The following is an 18,265-nucleotide window of genomic DNA, read 5'->3' on the forward strand; positions in this document are numbered from 1 at the left end:
AAAAAGACGTATTAGGCTTTTCAACAAATATTTAGAATATTATATATCCATTTGTGTAACAAAGAATATTAATCCCTACCTCACACCATGTACTAAACCTAATTTGTGATAGATCATACAACTAAACATACAAAGCAAAAATTATAAATCTCATAAAACACAGGGACAATATCTTCATGACTTGGAGACAGGCAAATATTTCTTAGACAAGAGGCAAAAGCATCCTAAACAAATTTAAGGGGGCAAATATCAAATCAGACATCATTAAATTTAAAAAGTGCTACTTACCACATAACACTTAAAAAATTAGTAGATAGGGGTGCCTGGGTGGCCCAGTTGCTTAAGCATCTGACTTCGGCTCAGGTCATGATCTCACAGTCTGTGAGTTCAAGTCCCATGTCGGACTCTGTGCTGACAGCTTAGAGCCTGGAGTCTGCTTTGGATTCTGTGTCTCCCCTTCTCTGCCCCTGCCCTGCTCACACTCTGTCTCTGTCTCTCAGAAAGTGAATAACTGTTAAAAAAATATTTTTTAAAAATTATTACATAAATCACAACTAAAATAAATTATTTATAAAATTTATGTTTTACAAAAAAAATCAAATACATGAAAATCCCATGTGACAATAAAATGACAAGTAAGCCAATAAATTAAAAAGGTCAAGTGCCTACTTTGGCAATACATATAATAAAATTGGAACAATATAGAGAAGATTAGCATGGCCCCTGTGTAAGGATGATATGCAAATTTGTGAAGCATTCCATATTGGAAAAAGATGAGCAAAACTCTTGAACATACACTTCACAAAGGGAGATATAAAAAAAAAAGAGAGAGAGAGAGAGAGGGAGAAAACCAGCTAAGAAAATGAGCATTTGTTATTAAAGAAATTCAGGTTAAAACCATGATAAAATTCCGCTATAGAACTAGAAGTTTGGCTGAAATTTAAAAGTATGGGACACCAAATGCTGCCAAGTAGGAAGAGTAATTGTAACTCTTACATGGTGGGTTTGTAAAATGATACAGTGCAATGGAAAGTGCTTTGGCAATGTATTAAGAGAAACATACAGTTGTTCTATGACATAAGTACCTATATGACATAACATAAATACACCTAGGTATTTATCCAAAAGAAATGAAAATATAAACCCACAGGAAATATGTAATTTTTTTATATATAATATATGGTAACTAATATGGTAAAAAAAAAAATAACAAAGTGGTTGCCTTAGGCGTAAAAGTGTTGACTGGGAAGAGAATGAAGGAATTTTCTGAGATCATGATTATGTTCTATATCTAAATAGGGTCTGGTTACACAGGTGTATGCATTTGTCAAAACTCATCAAATTGTACAAATAAGATTTGTACATTTCACTGTACATTTAAACTAAAACCACTATTAAAATATTGAATTTCAGTTAGTTGGCTTCATGTAACTATGGTATCAGTCAATGATTCTGAAACTATTTGATGTATGTATACTTTATATATACATATATATTCACACTTTCCATATACATGGACATTTCTATAAATATAGATGCCTCTCTATATATGGACATATACACAGAATGAGAGAGAGAGAAGAAAGAAAGAAAGAAAGAAAGAAGACAGAGAGGAAGGAAGGAAGGAAGGATGGATGGACCAGAAATGACACACCAGATGAAACATATCTAATTTTGTATGGAGCATTCTGGGAAGTCTTTCCTAATATGTGCCATTTGTATAAAGCCCTGGCAGAAGTTAAAGAATGAGACAAGCATTAATCCAAAGGAAGTGTATTCTAGATCTGAGAAAAAACCACGGAAGTCAGTGGTGTGAGATGTCTGATATGTTAAAAGATCAGGAAGAAGGTCAGTGTGGAGGGAATATCATTGATAATTTCAGAATGTTAGTAGAATACAAAATAATATAAGGTCTTGTAGGTCTTTTTAAGAATTATTTGTTTTACTGTGAGGGAAATGGGGAGATGCCATATAGGTTAAAGTGAAGGATTGATATGTGCTGTGAATAGGTTGTAGAAGGACAATAGAGGAAACTACAATCATTTCAGAGACGATGACAACTCAGTACAGGATGACAACTAAACAGAGCTGGTGAAAGTAGTTAAATTTTAGATTTTAGAAATTTAGATTCATAGATTTTAGAAATAAATACTAGGTATACAATTTAGGTTTTCGATATTTAGATTTAGGTAGATCTTTCACAAGATTCTTTCATTTAAGAGATGTCAGATAAGCATATGGAAATGTGTCTGGATTTTATGAGAGCAATCTAAGCAGGAGAAATATATTTGGGATCTATCAGTATGAGGTTATGTACAAAGCTATGAGTTTGAATGCAACCACCAACAAACCTGAAGGAGACCAAGATGGTAAGAAGGTCAAGGCTGATCCCAGGGGCACTCCATGGTTTAGAGTTTGGGAGATAAGGAGGAATTTATAAAGGAGAATGAAAAGCACCAGATCGTGAGCTAGTAGTAGAAATAAGTAGGGTGATGTCCTAGAAGTAAGAAGACAGGGTTTCAAGCTAGAGGGACAGATCGATTCTGTCAAAGATTGCTAGTAGTGAAGAAATGTGAAGACCAAAATTTTGTCATTGGAGGTTATTACTGACACTAACAAAAACAATTTTGGTTGGTAATGAAGTCGAAAGCCTAATTAGAGTGTCTATCAGAAATGACATACCAGGAGGAGCTTGTCTGATTTTGAAAGAAGATAACTTATTCAAAAGATAGTAGAAAGAAAGGACTATTTTTGAAGGAGGTATTAGGTCAGGATGGAAGAAATCACAGCTAATGAGAAAGATCAATTAAGGAAAAATGTTTTAAAAGGCATAAAAAGAAAGGGAAGCATTTCTGGGGCAATGTCTTTGAATAAGCAAGTTAGTTGGAGGTGCTAATGGGGAATATCATTAAAAACAAAATCTTCAGCCAACTAAGAAAACCTTTCCACAAAAGTAGAAGAGAAAGACAACAGCTCTATTATAGAGTGCCTACTCTAAACCAGAAAGAAATCTTACTCTTTTATATTACCAAGCAGATACAACCCTATGACATATATGTTCTCACAATAAACAATAACTAACTAGTCCTTAAATAAGAGGACATGACAGCACCATTTGTCACACATCATTCTTCCTAGATTTGCCTGATAATTGGGGTGGCCATCTGTATTTCATAATTGGCTTTCTCCAAAGGAAAAATAATTTTCATATTTTTGTGAAAAGAGGTACACTGATGTAAGGCTTCTACCCTCCAACAGAAACTGGGAGATAGGGATGCTATTTAGATCATTACATTTCAAAGACATGGCTCCAGGTCCTTGAGAAAGGCATTATTGGGTCATGTAGCTGGCAAGTAATTTATATAGCTTTTAAAAAGATTTACATACATTTTAAAGAGACAGAGAAAAAACTTACAAGTATTCTAAAGTAAGAGTTCTAAGAAAAAGTGGGGGGTGGAGTTCTTCCCTTACTTTTAAGAGGGAGAATTAAGCCTCTTATTTTTAATTTGTATTTACCCTTACACTACATATAAGAGGGGATACAGCCTTTGTATAGGATCATTATTTCCTTCATAGAGATAGAATGTATTGTGCAAAAAATAAAAAGGCCATAATTCTTATCCAAGACCATGGAAGTCAGATATGTTATAAAATATGAACTTTTTTGGATTACAGACAGGTAATACTGTGACATATACTTTAAGTATTAGGAAGAACCCCAGTAAAGTCTTAAGTAATACTCTGAAATCAAAACGATAATATGTCCATAGGGAACTATATGAATATTCATACTAATGAGAATAAAGAGAGTATAAATAGCTGTACATCAACTTGAGGTAAAGTTCTAATGCCAAATGAATTGATTAGGTCAGGCCAAGTCTCACCATCAGATGAGATATAAAAATCTCTTGGTTTCCACAGCCTTTTGACTTTGGCTTATAGGTAAAAGACTTGCGATTTATAAGAGGAGTGGGATAGTGAATGAACAAAGGAAATGCAGTATGATTCATAAAAAGCATTAAAAGGGCTCATGTGAAGCCCTTTAAATTTAGAGGGACAATAGTCAATATGACTACATGTTTCTCTCCAATCACACTCATCTGTGTTAACATCTCAAAGAAAGCAGAAAGTTGGACAGAACCAGTCCTACTTATTTCTAGGCAATTGTGAAAGAAGGCAAAGGCCTTGAGTATACCTGCAGGAGAATGATTATAATGATGTGGCCTGGACTTTCAAGTTAGATAAGTAGGGCAATAAGGTTCTGAGTGAGTGTGTACCACATGAGTAGGTGGGAGAAGTTGGACTAAAATCCCTGCAAGGTTCAACAGGCATAAGACCAGGGTTAGTATAGGTAGTGAGATACAAAGAGATGGTGTACAGAGTGGGATTCAAAATTGAGATTATAGAGTTGCAGGAGTTATAGAGTTGAGAAGATCCGTAGAAATTCCATTGGATTTAGTGAGGAAGTCAAGATGGAGAATAAGTTCATTGGAGGAGAGGAGCTTAATTAAAGAACACCTGCAAGGAAATTGAAATTATAATTATAATAGTAAGTAGGGCTGGAGAGAGAAACAGTAAATCAAAAGACAAAATACTCAGGGAATGAGGGGAATGACCCTCTGCAAATAAATGAATGAACTTTCTATTGTCCACATTTAAATTCCTTTTTTTTTTTTTTTTTTTTTTTTTTTTTTGCTTTTCTTACATTTCTATTTTGGAAAGCTAAGATATTTCTATGTTTCTGATTGGTACAGTAGTAATTTGATTTTTACTGAAAATGAATTAATTTCTCTTATTGTAAATTATTGTTTCATTAATATTATTAAACTAAGATAACATGTTTGAAGCTAGTAAAATTTATAAATCAAAGGAAAAATTTAAAGGATTTTAAAATTAAACCTATTTTCATACATATATTATAATCCAATTTTTTAGTATTCAAAGTGATATAAATTATGCAATATATATAATTTAATTTATGAGTGTAGCATTTTCCAGGCGTTTAAAAAATTGATATTAAATATAAGTGTTCCTTTTTAAGTTTTAAACCACTGATAATGGGGACTGATCAAGAAAGTTTAATGAGCAAGAAAATAAGTCAAATTTAGTTTTAGAAATCTCTGTAAATTATCAAGTTAGGTGATAAACTTTCCAGTATATATACTTGGTACAGAAAGAAATGCTCTTTGTTTGTTTACTTCTTTTCTGAATGGGCTTGATGAAGGTAAGAAGCCAGATTAGATACTGAATCTTAGTTTTGTGATCCTTTTGTCAAATAGTTAAATTATTTACTTTTCTTTCTTATGGCAAGGATCCTCCACATGTAGTATTTCAAGCATTATATTGCCTAAAATTGTGGCATCAAGAAGTTACATTTCCTATCACAATGCAAATGTCATCAGACTTGCATGTTTGCATATTTTATGCCTCTTTAATAATGCATTCTTAAATTTGGTTTTAAGTTAGGACAGTGTTTGCTTATTGATCATGATGCATTATCCACACCCTGGAAAGCACTCCGCAGTTTGCATCTTCTCAGTTAATCCTGAATAATTCAGGAAGTTATGTGAGTTGTATTTATTTTCATTAACTTTTTATCCATATATACCTGACAGATAGTGACATATAATATACTACCTCTAGTTATGAGCATGGTACTATTATTTATCAGTTTATAACCTTATCGTGGCTTTGGGACATATATATATATATTTTTAGTGCATGCTTAGAATTCTCCTAAAGCTATATTGTACCTTTTATCATATGTTTTATTACAGGACCCTTTATGGTGATTGTTCATTTTTTTACACAAGGTAAAATTATGTAAAATAATTTCTCTTATAACTGGCAAAAGATGCACCACTTCAGACAAATTAACGTTTTCCCCAATATGTTACATTGCTGTCATTTTTTTTAAAGGATGAAGTCAAATTTAAAAAATAGATATTTATTTGAATTTCAGTGGGGTTTCAATTTAAAAAAATTGAACAGAACTGAGGAGTATTTAAGCATAGTATTATGGAAATAGTCAAGAAATGGCATTATACTTTTTAAAGTGACAGACCAAGCCCCAGGTTATTGCATTGGAATTAAGTAGACAAGCAAGGCTAACAACCCCAAGGGAAAGTGCCGCTGACCCATTTATTTAGTTAGAATCGCACACAGAGTAAGAGGGTGATTTAATTCTGGACCAAGTAAGTATTTCTTAATTTCTAAACTTAAACATGCATATAATTCAATGTGGCAAAAATGCATGTTATCTAACTTATACATTTTGAAACTCAAAAGTCCTCTCAATAATTTTTACTATTCTGGAACAAATAAAAATTATTGTGATGAAATATTAAACTAGAAGTTTAAAAACCATACGCTAGTATTTTGTCATTGTTTGAAATAAGCATAGAATAATAAGTATAGAATGCAGCATTAGGAGTAAATTTAAGTTGCTAACTTGTAATAAAAGAGAACTTTGATGAACAGCTATACTTTTTTCTGTTTGCATGTCCTTTTCTATTCTTATAGAACTACTTACAAACATAAAAGCAAAATGCTGAAAATGTTGGAAATAAATTTGAATTTTAATTATGATAGTAATGTCATATCTTACTCCTTTTTTATCTGAAATGTTGAGAGATATTTACTCACTGCTAATTTCCAAAGTGAAGAGCCTCATTTTTCATTTATTTCTATTTAGCCGAAGAATCAGCAATATGCCATATTGTAACAATACACCTTAATCATTGCCCTAAGTCTTTCATGAATGGTTTCAAGTTCTTTTCATCAACATCAATTTGTTCTGAATTTGTTCAGTGAAAAGCACAGTAAAACAAACAGAAAGACTAATGCTATAACTTGGAATCATTCTTAAATTTTGCGAAAGCAAAGTACACCTATGTCTACTGTCCTTTCCTACCTCTTCTTCCAAATTATTTATTAACTTCTCAGTATAGTATCGTGCATCCAAAATAATGTAAGAAGAAATATTGAGAAAAATGATCTTTTTCATTGAAGTCATTGAATACATTAGTCTTATACCCACAAGTGAAATACAATCTAAGAGACCTTGGTTCCCTGCATTGCTTACTTTTTTTTTTTTTTTGATAGACTTGTATAGCCTGAAACCTCTAGAACCAAAATTATAAGAAAACATAGAATAATCCAAGTGCATTAAAATCAACTGATTGTTAATCTTTATTTAGATATACCAGATGATTTATCTTCAGGTTTCAGATATTTTACATTAACAAGTTTTAAGAAGCACTTTTGCATATGAAGGAGAAAATTTTGCAAATTGAAAATAAAGATGAGTCAAAAATGTCTTATCAGGACGAAACTTTTTGTTCAGTATCATTTACATTCATAACTTGACCATAAGATTTTTAGAGGATTTGTTTCTACTTTTGATTTTAGAAACTGCCATATAGGTAATTTTATGTTCTCAATATATTATTAAAAGCAATGGGAAAACACCAAGAAACAAAATTTTAATTAATGACTTACAAATCCTGAGGACTTTACATTTGAGCTTTACTTACATATGACCAGCCTTAACAAAATAAAAACATGGAAAAATAAAGTGATCTACTTTAGCTCTAAAAGCTTGTAGATGGTTGAATCAAATGTGAACTGTTGACCTCAGTTTTCTGGCGATTTTTAAAATCATAATTCTTAATTTAACAATGGATATGTTTTTGTTGTAATGATGCTAGAGTTTATTTATTTGACAAATGAGGAAAATATCTAAATGCCTAATTTCTAAGTGTAGATAAATATTTAACTTGCAAATTATTTTCTGAATGATAATTAGGAATATTTCCAGCTATGTGCTAAATGAGAGGCGTTTGATTATACATATAGAATACATATTTAAATACAAAATGTAATTGCAGTAATGTAAAATACCCTCTTAAATTCTTATTTTGGTCATCAAATCCATACTAAATGTGTTATTAAAATTAATCAAATGATTCTTAAAATATAACAAAAACAAGTCCTTTAAAATCTTATTTCTGTGTAGGTGTTCTTTCTGTTATTTAAAAATAAGAAATGTTTCATGAAAAAGTTACAAAATAAAAAATGGCATCTATATCTATCTATCTGTGTGTGTGTGTGTGTGTGTGTGTGTGTGTGTATGTATATTCATATGGCTTGTTTAGATTGTGAGTAATTTGTGTTCCAGTATAAGGGAGTAATCAAAAGTAATGATTACTTCTTGTCTTTTCTCATGGGAATTTCTTACTGTTATTATATTGCCATGAGGCCATTTGCCACATACATGTGAAATATCACAATGTAAAATTATTAACGTTAGCCCTCAACTATCCAAATTAAATGTTTTAGCATGATGGGATTCAAAATACATTGAACATTTTTAATCTAAATTTAAATCTTTGAAAGTAAAATATAGTTTAAAGTGGTACTTACTAATGTGTTATTTCAAGCAAGCTTTACAAAATTGTAATAGGGTAGTCATTTGGAAGTTCAGCATGGAACTTATTTCCTATTGAGGGACCTAATTACCAAACATTTTTGCTCACATTGCCTGAAGGTTATGATTAGAACACATTAAAAAATCAGCAGATTCAGATCTAAGTGAACAACAAGGTACATAAGGTGATGAAAGGTCTTCAGTGAAAGCACAAGGCCATAGCCATTAAGGATCTTCTATGAGAGTGAAATCATTTAAAAATCAATGCAAAATCTTTTAGAGACTTTCCGTTCAGTAAAACACAAATAAAATTGCCAGGAAGAATGAGAGCTTCTGAATTTTGTATGAAGTAAACTAGGAATTACATGGAAAATCATAGGGAAGAAAAAAAAACGTGAATATGTAGATTTTTAACAAATATAGTTGTTTCAACACTTTGAAGTTGTTGTTACTGGGCATTGCTGCAAACACTATTATTTTATTTCTAATAGTAAAGTTTCAATATTATCTTATACTGGTAGTGGACATACTTGAAAAATTGGTACAAAAAATACAATAACTTTATTTGCATATTTAAAATAGGATATGCTAACTTTCTAGTTGACATAGATAGGTCTGTCTAGATGAATAGATCAATAGAACAAAATAGAGTCCAGAAATAGACAAATAATTTTCACAAAGGCATGAAAGCAATTCAGTGGAGAAAGAATAGTCATTTCAACCAATAGCACTGGAATAATTGAACATCCATACATAAATAAATTTTGATACATACCTCATACTATATATAAATAATAAATAATTATTAACTGGATAATAAACCCGAATGTAAAACCTAAAGATGTAAGTCTTCTAGAATAAAACATTTTTTTGGCTTGTTTTAGCCCAAGAATTCTCAGCTATGTCATCGAAAGCATAATCCATAAAAGAAAATGTGGTAATTTGACTTCTTAGATATTGACAATGTTGCCATTCAAAGGAAAGACTGAGAAAAACATTTGCAAATCATATCTTGTCAAAACTTGTATCTAGAATATACAGAGTACTCCCTAAAATCAATAATAAATAAGAAAGCTCAAGTAAGTGGGCAAAAATTTGAACAGCCAATTTATGAAAGATGGCAAACTGATAAAAATATATTCAACATCATTAACATTAAGGAAATATAAATTAAAATCACAATGGATTGACACTAAATACCTATTAAATTATTTTAAAGACTTTATCATAAGTGTTGACAAGATTGTGGAATAAGTGATTCTCATATCCTGGAGTGGAGATATAAAATGATACTACCACTTTGGATAAAATTTGGTCATTTCTTAGAATTTCAGAAATACACATCATAAAATCAGTACAATACCACACATGGGTATTTCTCCAAGAAAAATTAAAGCATATACAAAGACTCATTCATGAGTGTTCATTGCATTTTTATTTGCATTAGCCCCAAACTGGAAACAACCAAAATGTCCATCTACATGTGAAAGAATAAGCAAATTTTAAGTATAGGTATACAATGGTATACTACACAGCAAAGAAATGAATGAACTATTGATACATGAAACAAAATGAATAGATCTCAGAATAATTATGCTGAGTAAGGAAATTCAGCCTCCCTCCTTCAAAAAAAAAAAGTAGAAAACACAAAATAACATATAATTATAGAAAGCAAATCAGTGACAGTGGCTACCTAGAGCTAGAGAGTAGAGAGAATAGCAGGGAGGGGTAAAAGGGCTTACAAAGAGATGTGAGGGAACTTTCGAGGGGTGTTGGACATATTTATTATCTTGAATTTAGTGATGGTTTATACATATTTCAAAGCTTATTGGGGCGCCTGGGTGGCGCAGTCGGTTAAGCATCCGACTTCAGCCAGGTCACGATCTCGCGGTCCGTGAGTTCGAGCCCCGCATCAGGCTCTGGGCTGATGGCTCAGAGCCTGGAGCCTGTTTCCGATTCTGTGTCTCCCTCTCTCTCTGCCCCTTCCCCATTCATGCTCTGTCTCTCTCTGTCCCAAAAATAAATAAACGTTGAAAAAAAAATTTAAAAAAAAAAGCTTATCAAATTTAACAATTGGAATATGTACAGGGAATTGTATGTTAAATATTACCCAATAAAGCTATTAAACAAAAAGCTACCACCCCTATTAGTTTTGTGAATAAAGTTTAAGAAAAAGTAAAATAAAGCATTGAAAAATATAGCAACAGCAACAGCAGCAACAATAATAAGGAAGAAGGAAAAGAGGACATACCACAGCTACTTTTGCCTTCTTCCAACAAACCAAGTAAGCAAACCACCAAATGTGTTGATATAAGAGAGGTTTCTCCAACCATGAAATGATTTTCCCTGTATCTACTTCTCTACCTTCCCCCAGAAATTGTTATTTTGGCCTGAGGGATCAAAAACTGATGGCAAAGCTCGCACATGGGACAATCTTAGGGAATAAATCATTCCCAAGAATTATTTGGGAATGGCTCTTAAATTACCTTACATAACGTGTCTAAAGGAAACCACCCAGGAAGCCGGTATAATGACTTTTGCAGAGCTGGTTTCCTAATTGCTCATGCTTTATGTCCCATGGGCAAGTAAACCTTGATTGAACAAACTAAAATTAGATAAACTGTGGTTGCCACTTTTATTTTGGAGGATAAATATTTTGAATAAATTCACATAAAATTCAATTACAATCTTAATAATGTACAAACATAGATTCCTTTTTCTAATGATTAGAAAATATAGAAATATCAGTAGATGTGGAAAAAAATGAAAGTTCAAAGGAAGTGTGCCATGCTAAATAAGCAATGCAACAAATTCCCTCATTAAACAAAGGAAAATTTGAAGAAACAAATAATATTAAATGTAAGATTTAGGATACATTTTCCCTGTGGTCTTAGATCACAAATGAGCAGTTTTTGATGAAAGACATATTGTATAATGTAATAGATAGTCACACATTAGGCACTATTTGATAAGTCAGTGTTAAAAATTATTTTAGAATTTTGAGGAAAACCAGAAAAGTATTAATATAGTTAGCCAAAATAAAGCAAACATAGAGTATATGATCCAATATTTATGAAATAGCCATGTTGACTTTGTGCATCTTCTAGACTGGAATTTCCAGATTATAAATAGTACTTAGAATATTATAAAACTATCCACACAATGTGTGTAGGGTAGAAAATTTAATATTTTTGTCAAGCATTGAAATCTTAATTCACATTTAATCCCTTAATCTAAAATGTATTTGATTTATGCAGCACCTACTCTATACCTGCCTAATTTGAATTATTTAAAAATAATCATCTCATTTGCTCATTATAACAAAATTTTATGGTAGGTGTTATTAATCCCATTTTAGATGAGGAAACAAACCCCAATAGGTTAATTTGTGTAGTAAGACATTTATAATGCCTGAGCCTGAATTTTGACAATCTTCTAACTGGTCATCCTGCCATAATTCATTGCTCCCTAATGCCATTTCCACATGGAAGCCTGAATGATGTTCCCATTGCCTTCAAGATAAAGTACAAGCTCCATAATTTGGTATGCTATGCCCTTCAGAATCTGGCCTTCCTTACACATGCAGTTTTCTTTCTCATGGTGTTCTAATCCTCTCTCTCCCATATGAACCCCAGTCTCAGATTTTGACAGATTGTGTGGTTTTGGTTGAACTTGTGCAAGGTTCTATCTGCTTTGAATGTCTGTCTTTTCTCTTACCCCAGGCTAATTTCTACTTGGAATTAAGGATTGGCAAGGATCATTTCCTTTAAGAAGTGTTCTCTCACTGTCTCCAATTTCAAGTAGATGTCCTATGAGTTCCCATTTCCACTCTGTCCATACATGTCATTATGCTTTTCACAACAGTATGTCTACTACTGCTGCTGTATTTTTCAATACTCTTCTGTAGTTTTCTCTTTGTTTTCTTTTCTCCATTAATAGCTCATAAGATCCTTAAGGGCATGTTCTGTGTCTCATGTCTAGCACATTGCCTGACATAATAAACACTCAAATAGTGTTTGTTGAGTAAGTAGATAAATAAACAAATAAAAGCATAAGGAGAACATTTAGATAAATTAATTCTAGGGAGAAAATTCTAAGAAAAAAATGGCAAATGGACAATGAAGCAAATGCACATTGTGCAGGTCTGCAACAATACTGAAAGTTAAACAGAAAGTATAAAAGTATTTTTTACAAATGAACAAATAAAAAAATTTATTTTTAAAATGATATGACAATTGAAATTCTAAGATAATAAAAAGAATAACAAATTGGATGAAAACACTTTTCACAATGAGGTGAATAAAATGTTTAGTGAACAATATGTAAAACATTCAATTTTATCGGTAATCAAAAGAGGTAATTTCTATCAAGTTAGCAACTCTTCAAACACATTTTATTTTTTATACTGATGAATAATAGCAAACAGGCTTTTCCATGAAATTATAGAGGGACTGTAAGTAGGAAAGGACTTGGTACAGATAGTATGATTATACATCCAGAGCTTTAAAATTGCAACAATCTCAAGCTAGCAGTTTTATCTTAGTAATGAATTTTTTTAAAAACACAAACATGCATACATGGACAAAGATGATTATCACAGGGTTATTTATAATAAGAAAATTTGAAACCTTTTACATGTTCAATAATAGCAGTGTTGCTAATAAATACTATAGTACTGTAATTAGTATTATAGTAATGCAATGATATGTGTGATATGTGAAAAAGTGTAACAATGACCTCACAAATTCTCATGCCGTGTGAAAATGTATATGCAATATAAAGAAAACTGAAAAATACAAATGTCAAAACCATAGAATATTGACAGTTATATCTACAATATAGTAAGAGATATTATGGATCTTAATTTTTTATTTTATTTTTCCATATTTTCCCTCCATTAAACATATTTAATCAGTAAAACTATAAAAACAACACCTAATTCATGAATGGAAAATATTTTGGAAAGCAGTAGAAGTTAAATAGCATGAGTATGAAATGACTTCACATTTTAAAGACGAATTCATCAAAAAACTTCTATGATTGTCACTCAAAATATTGTGAATATAAAATCAAACTATTCAGATCCCCTTGTGTCTGTTTTTACTGTCTAACTGATTTTAGATGTGTAGGAGGGGTGATTATAAGACCATTAAAATCATCAACAAACCTTGTCATTCCTTTAAATGGGTTTACAGAGCCATGTCCATTTTGAAAAATAATAGCTATAGATATTTCATTTAAATACACAAGTGTACATATAGAGAGCTCAATGATCAAATAAACTGTCCACAAAGGTTAGTTTTAAACAGCAAGAAACACCAGGAAATGACAGATATACTCTGCCAATTAGGAAGAAAATGTAATTCTAGGTTATGTAAGGTGATCCTACTGTTTGCTCCCACAGAAGAGGATTCTGCATGGAATGCTGTATTATTCTGGCAACTGATTAGCATTTTGATATGCTCAAAATTTTTTCACATGGAAATGAAATATTAAAGCAGACAGCAATTCAGAGTAATAGATGAAACTATTGCACAAAATTGTTTTTCTGTATTTTTAGATAATTGGTTGCCAAGGAATGCACTCAATATTTTTTCTACCTTTTCTGATCACCAGAGAGAAGCATATAACAAGGAATATATATATATATATATATATATATATATACACACACACACACACACACACACAATATACACACACACACACAATATACACACACATATACGCATATATCCATATATATGGTGAAGTGTATATACCTTCTTTTGATTTAGTCTGTTAAAAATTAGTGCAAAACCAGGAGCTATCTTCCTGTTTAGTAAATGATGATGAAATATTATGTCTTAAGATTACTGGAGAGTGTTGAGATTCAATTTTCTCTTTATATAGTGAAAAATGAAAAACTGAAAATATCATTAAATATAGTTTGTTATTATCCAAAGAGAACTTATCTTGAAATTTGTAAATAAGACCTATATAAAACTTTTTCAATTTGTCATATTTGACACTCTGTTAATTGCTGCTAGCATGTTATTTTAAATCTACACTTTATAAAAATATCTGATCATTCTTGATCAAGCTCAAAATGGGAAATAAACATGTTACATTCAGCTGATGAAGATGAATGTTCTTTAAAAAAGGCGTGCAACATTAAAAGTAAATTACAAGTGGTTGAAATGTGTCTTTAGACATTTACTTGTTCTTGGCCCTAATTGTGAGAAGAGAATAGCAGCTTATATTTGGGATGTGTGTTTGCCCTTTCAGTTCACAGTCTATTTAGTAAATGACCTATTCCAGCACAGGAGATGTGACCACAGTGGCTCATAAGTGCTAATGTATAGCCAAAAATTGCAAGCCCCCACGCGTAATGTCACTTCACTCCTATAGTGTCATGCTTACAGTTTCATTGTTCATTCACTTTTCAGGATATAAAAGCTAAATATTTTCAACGTGTTGTTTACATATAGTCATGAAAGGGTTCAGTTTTCCCTTCATTATACAAATGAACTATATTTAGGGATCTCTTGGTAGTCACATTGCAAACAATTTGTAGCCAGGAATTTTTATTCTTTTATTACATTCTATGTAAAAAAGATCTTTGATTCTTAAACATATATTACAAAAATGAATTGTAATGTATTTGGTCAATATTATTGGCTTCCCTTTTCTTTTGACCTTCTTAATTCGATCCATTGACATTTGCTCATTTTTAAAAATATCTCACATCATCCAAAATGTAGCAGACTGATATCATCCTTGTATTTCCTGAGCCTCTAGCTATCCACAATTTGAAAAGGAAACCACAAGAAGGTAGTGCAATCTATTCTCTTTTCAAAAATGTATATTTTATGAGCTCATAAGATAGTCTGTTGGCGAAGGTGAAGTGAATAATGCTTATTAAGACCAATAATATAAAAGCTCACGTATAATTCCGAGCTGCTGCTGTCTGGTGGAAATAACTGCTGAAGATAAGGGAGCCTGGTTTGGTGTGTAAGGAATAAACAAGTATCTAACATACGCATTTTTGGACACGTTATTTTTGTTTATTAAAAAGCATGCTTTATTTTCCCATGTTGAGTTTTATAATTTAATTAATTTTAGTATACTCCTGAGGATTTCAGTGTTTTCATACTATCAGATCTTTGAAATTATCCTTAGAAAACTACAGATTTAAAAAAACACCCTAAATTTAGCTAGGAGTTGTCAGGAAAATGCATCCTAAGTAATTTGCAAGCCAAACAAAATTCTCAATTTTAAAGATAGTTTTTCATGATATTTAATTATATTGGTATTGTATCATTCCTAAAAGATTGGTGGTCATTAGTGTGTTCAAAGACACCCTAAAATAAAATGTTATATACTCACTGTTTAAACTCCACAATGAGATAACATTTTGATATGACCTAGTCTGAAATTCATACTCTGATTTTTTTCTGAAATATCAGTGGTGGTTTGGTATATTTAATTAGAAATTGACATATTTTATGGCTTTACAGTCCATATATGATTTCAAGCACCTTAGAAATATCATTGATGTTCCAAAAAGGAAAATGTGGTATATGGGAAAGCCACAAATTTATTATTCAAGATTTGAGGTAGACTGCTTAAAATACTATTAAGCTGGATTAAAAACATTGATTTTGAAAATCTACAAGCAACTGCACCAATTGTATACATTATACATATTCACTTGATTTAATTATGATTGATAATCTAGGCATGTTTTATTTTCTCCCCCTCCTACCCACTCAGTAGGCACATTTTCTTACAAGGACAATGATTTGTGGTTTACTTTTAAATGTTTTCCCACCCATTAACATATATAGGGTACATATTAAATTTTTAAAGCATTCAATATCTTGGTGAACTATGGCTAATAAAATAAAAAAAAATAGTTCAAGGAATTGCATTGCTGTTTTATGGATCTATTTACTTTGGATTCATAATTTTAAATAACGGGCCAGCACTCAAGGTAAATGTCTTTGTAAATATGCAGTGCATTTCAAAATACCTGAAATCATTTATTTTTTCAGTATATTTGTATATTTTACCTTCCTAAATTACATATAATGCTATTTAAATATATCATATAACATGGATGTTAACACAGCTAATTATGTAAACCAATAACAATGATACAGTCACAATGTGTTACTAGTTTGTATGTACCACTAATAACTTTTTTTGCAATTTTTTTGATTTCACAGATATTATTTGTACTTCCCACCCCCCCCCCCAAAAAAAAAATCTAAAGAACTAATTTTGGGAGCAGATAGAACAGTAAAAAAAAAAATGAGTCCATATAATTTTTACCATTTAATTGAAAACACTCAAGGTGATTGTGTGGGTGCATGTTTTACCTAAGGCAAAAAATTATTTAAACACACTTACTAGTTTTGTTTAAATGTGTACAGTTTTAAAATACATTTAACTAGTATTATATATTTCTTATGAATCAACCAATTTTGAGCTGACATTCTCCACATAATATCATTAACATTTCTAAATTTACTCAGTTTGGTCTCAAAATGATATAAACTTTTCTTTTCTTGAATTTTTATAAATATTTAAAGTTTCCACTGAAAAATATAAACTTTTAACTTTGGTCTTCTGGCATCTAAACAATGAACTTACTTGTAGCAATCAACAGTGTAAGACAACAAGAATACAGAGTACCTGTGATTGAGAGGACATGTCAGAGTAATGCTGTATTGATTCTTAGGCAAAAGCTACTCAGAAGGCAAGATTTTCCACAATCACATGAAAAATTTCTCACTTGCCTTGATGATTTGTAAAATTTATGTGATACACTGACATGGAAGAAGATTCTTGATGTCCTCAGTAAAAAAGTGAAATTTGTTTTTTATTCAAGTACACTGGATGAACAACAATTAAAAAGTTGCACTCGTTGACTCCAGAGAACATGGGAATTAACAACTATTTTCTGCTGGGCATTTATGTAGATATTCAAACACTTTTGTGTACCGAGAATGTGAGTAGGATATTTTGCACATGCAAGCAGGACTTTTTGTAGACAAGAAACCCAGTACAGGGAGTTAAAAAACAAAAGCCAGGGCCATTACAAGGTTCCTTGGACATCTTAGGATATACCCTTATGAATAATAGATCAGGGATTAAGAATGAGCATGATGAGCAATTTCTAGCATAATTGGAAATCTTGTAGCTTTCAGACATTTTTGTATTACTTGTAAGCCTACTGGGAAGCTCTACCACATGAAATTATTCATATATAAAATTAATAATAACTTCAAAAATAATAATTTATTTATAGAGGAAATGCTCACATAAGAAATAAACAGAATGATGGGGTGCCTGGGTGGCTCAGTCGATTGAGCGACCAACTTTGGCTCAGGTCATGACTTCACAGCTTGTGAGTTCAAGCCCCATGTCGGCTCTGTGCTGACAGCTCAGAGCCTGGGGAGCCTGCTTAGGATTCTGTGTCTCTGTCTCTCTCTGTCTCTCCCCTGCTCACATACTGTCTCTCTGTCTCTCTCAAAAACTAAAACGTTAAAAAAAAATTAAAAAAGAAAAAAGAAATAGAATGAAATTAAAGACAAAAATGTTAGAGTAAAATAAAATCACAGAATTTTGAAAAAGAGAAAAGCATTGAATTTTGTTTTATAAACTGAAAAATGAATCTGTGGTTCAACTTTCTTGAGTTCAAATCCTGATTTATTTTATAACTACTTGCTTGACTTAGAGCAAAGTTTTTAAACCATACTGACAATGTTTTTATCCCCCTGACAAGTGGGATAATAATGCCTATGCCTTATTTGTTTGTCATCAGGATTAAATGAGATACATGCATTTTTT

At 31.5% G+C, this 18,265-nt stretch overlaps 1 non-coding gene across 1 annotated transcript; it reads left to right on the forward strand.

The window, feature by feature from the left end:
• Positions 1–665: 665 nt before the first annotated feature.
• LOC125175808 (U6 spliceosomal RNA) lies at positions 666–768 on the forward strand. Its single transcript, XR_007155983.1, has one exon. It is a non-coding gene; the product is annotated as a U6 spliceosomal RNA (small nuclear RNA).
• The last annotated feature ends 17,497 nt before the right edge of the window (positions 769–18,265 follow it).

This window comes from Prionailurus viverrinus, chromosome C2, assembly GCF_022837055.1.
Source record: "Prionailurus viverrinus isolate Anna chromosome C2, UM_Priviv_1.0, whole genome shotgun sequence".
In the NCBI taxonomy this organism is placed as follows: domain Eukaryota; kingdom Metazoa; phylum Chordata; class Mammalia; order Carnivora; family Felidae; genus Prionailurus; species Prionailurus viverrinus.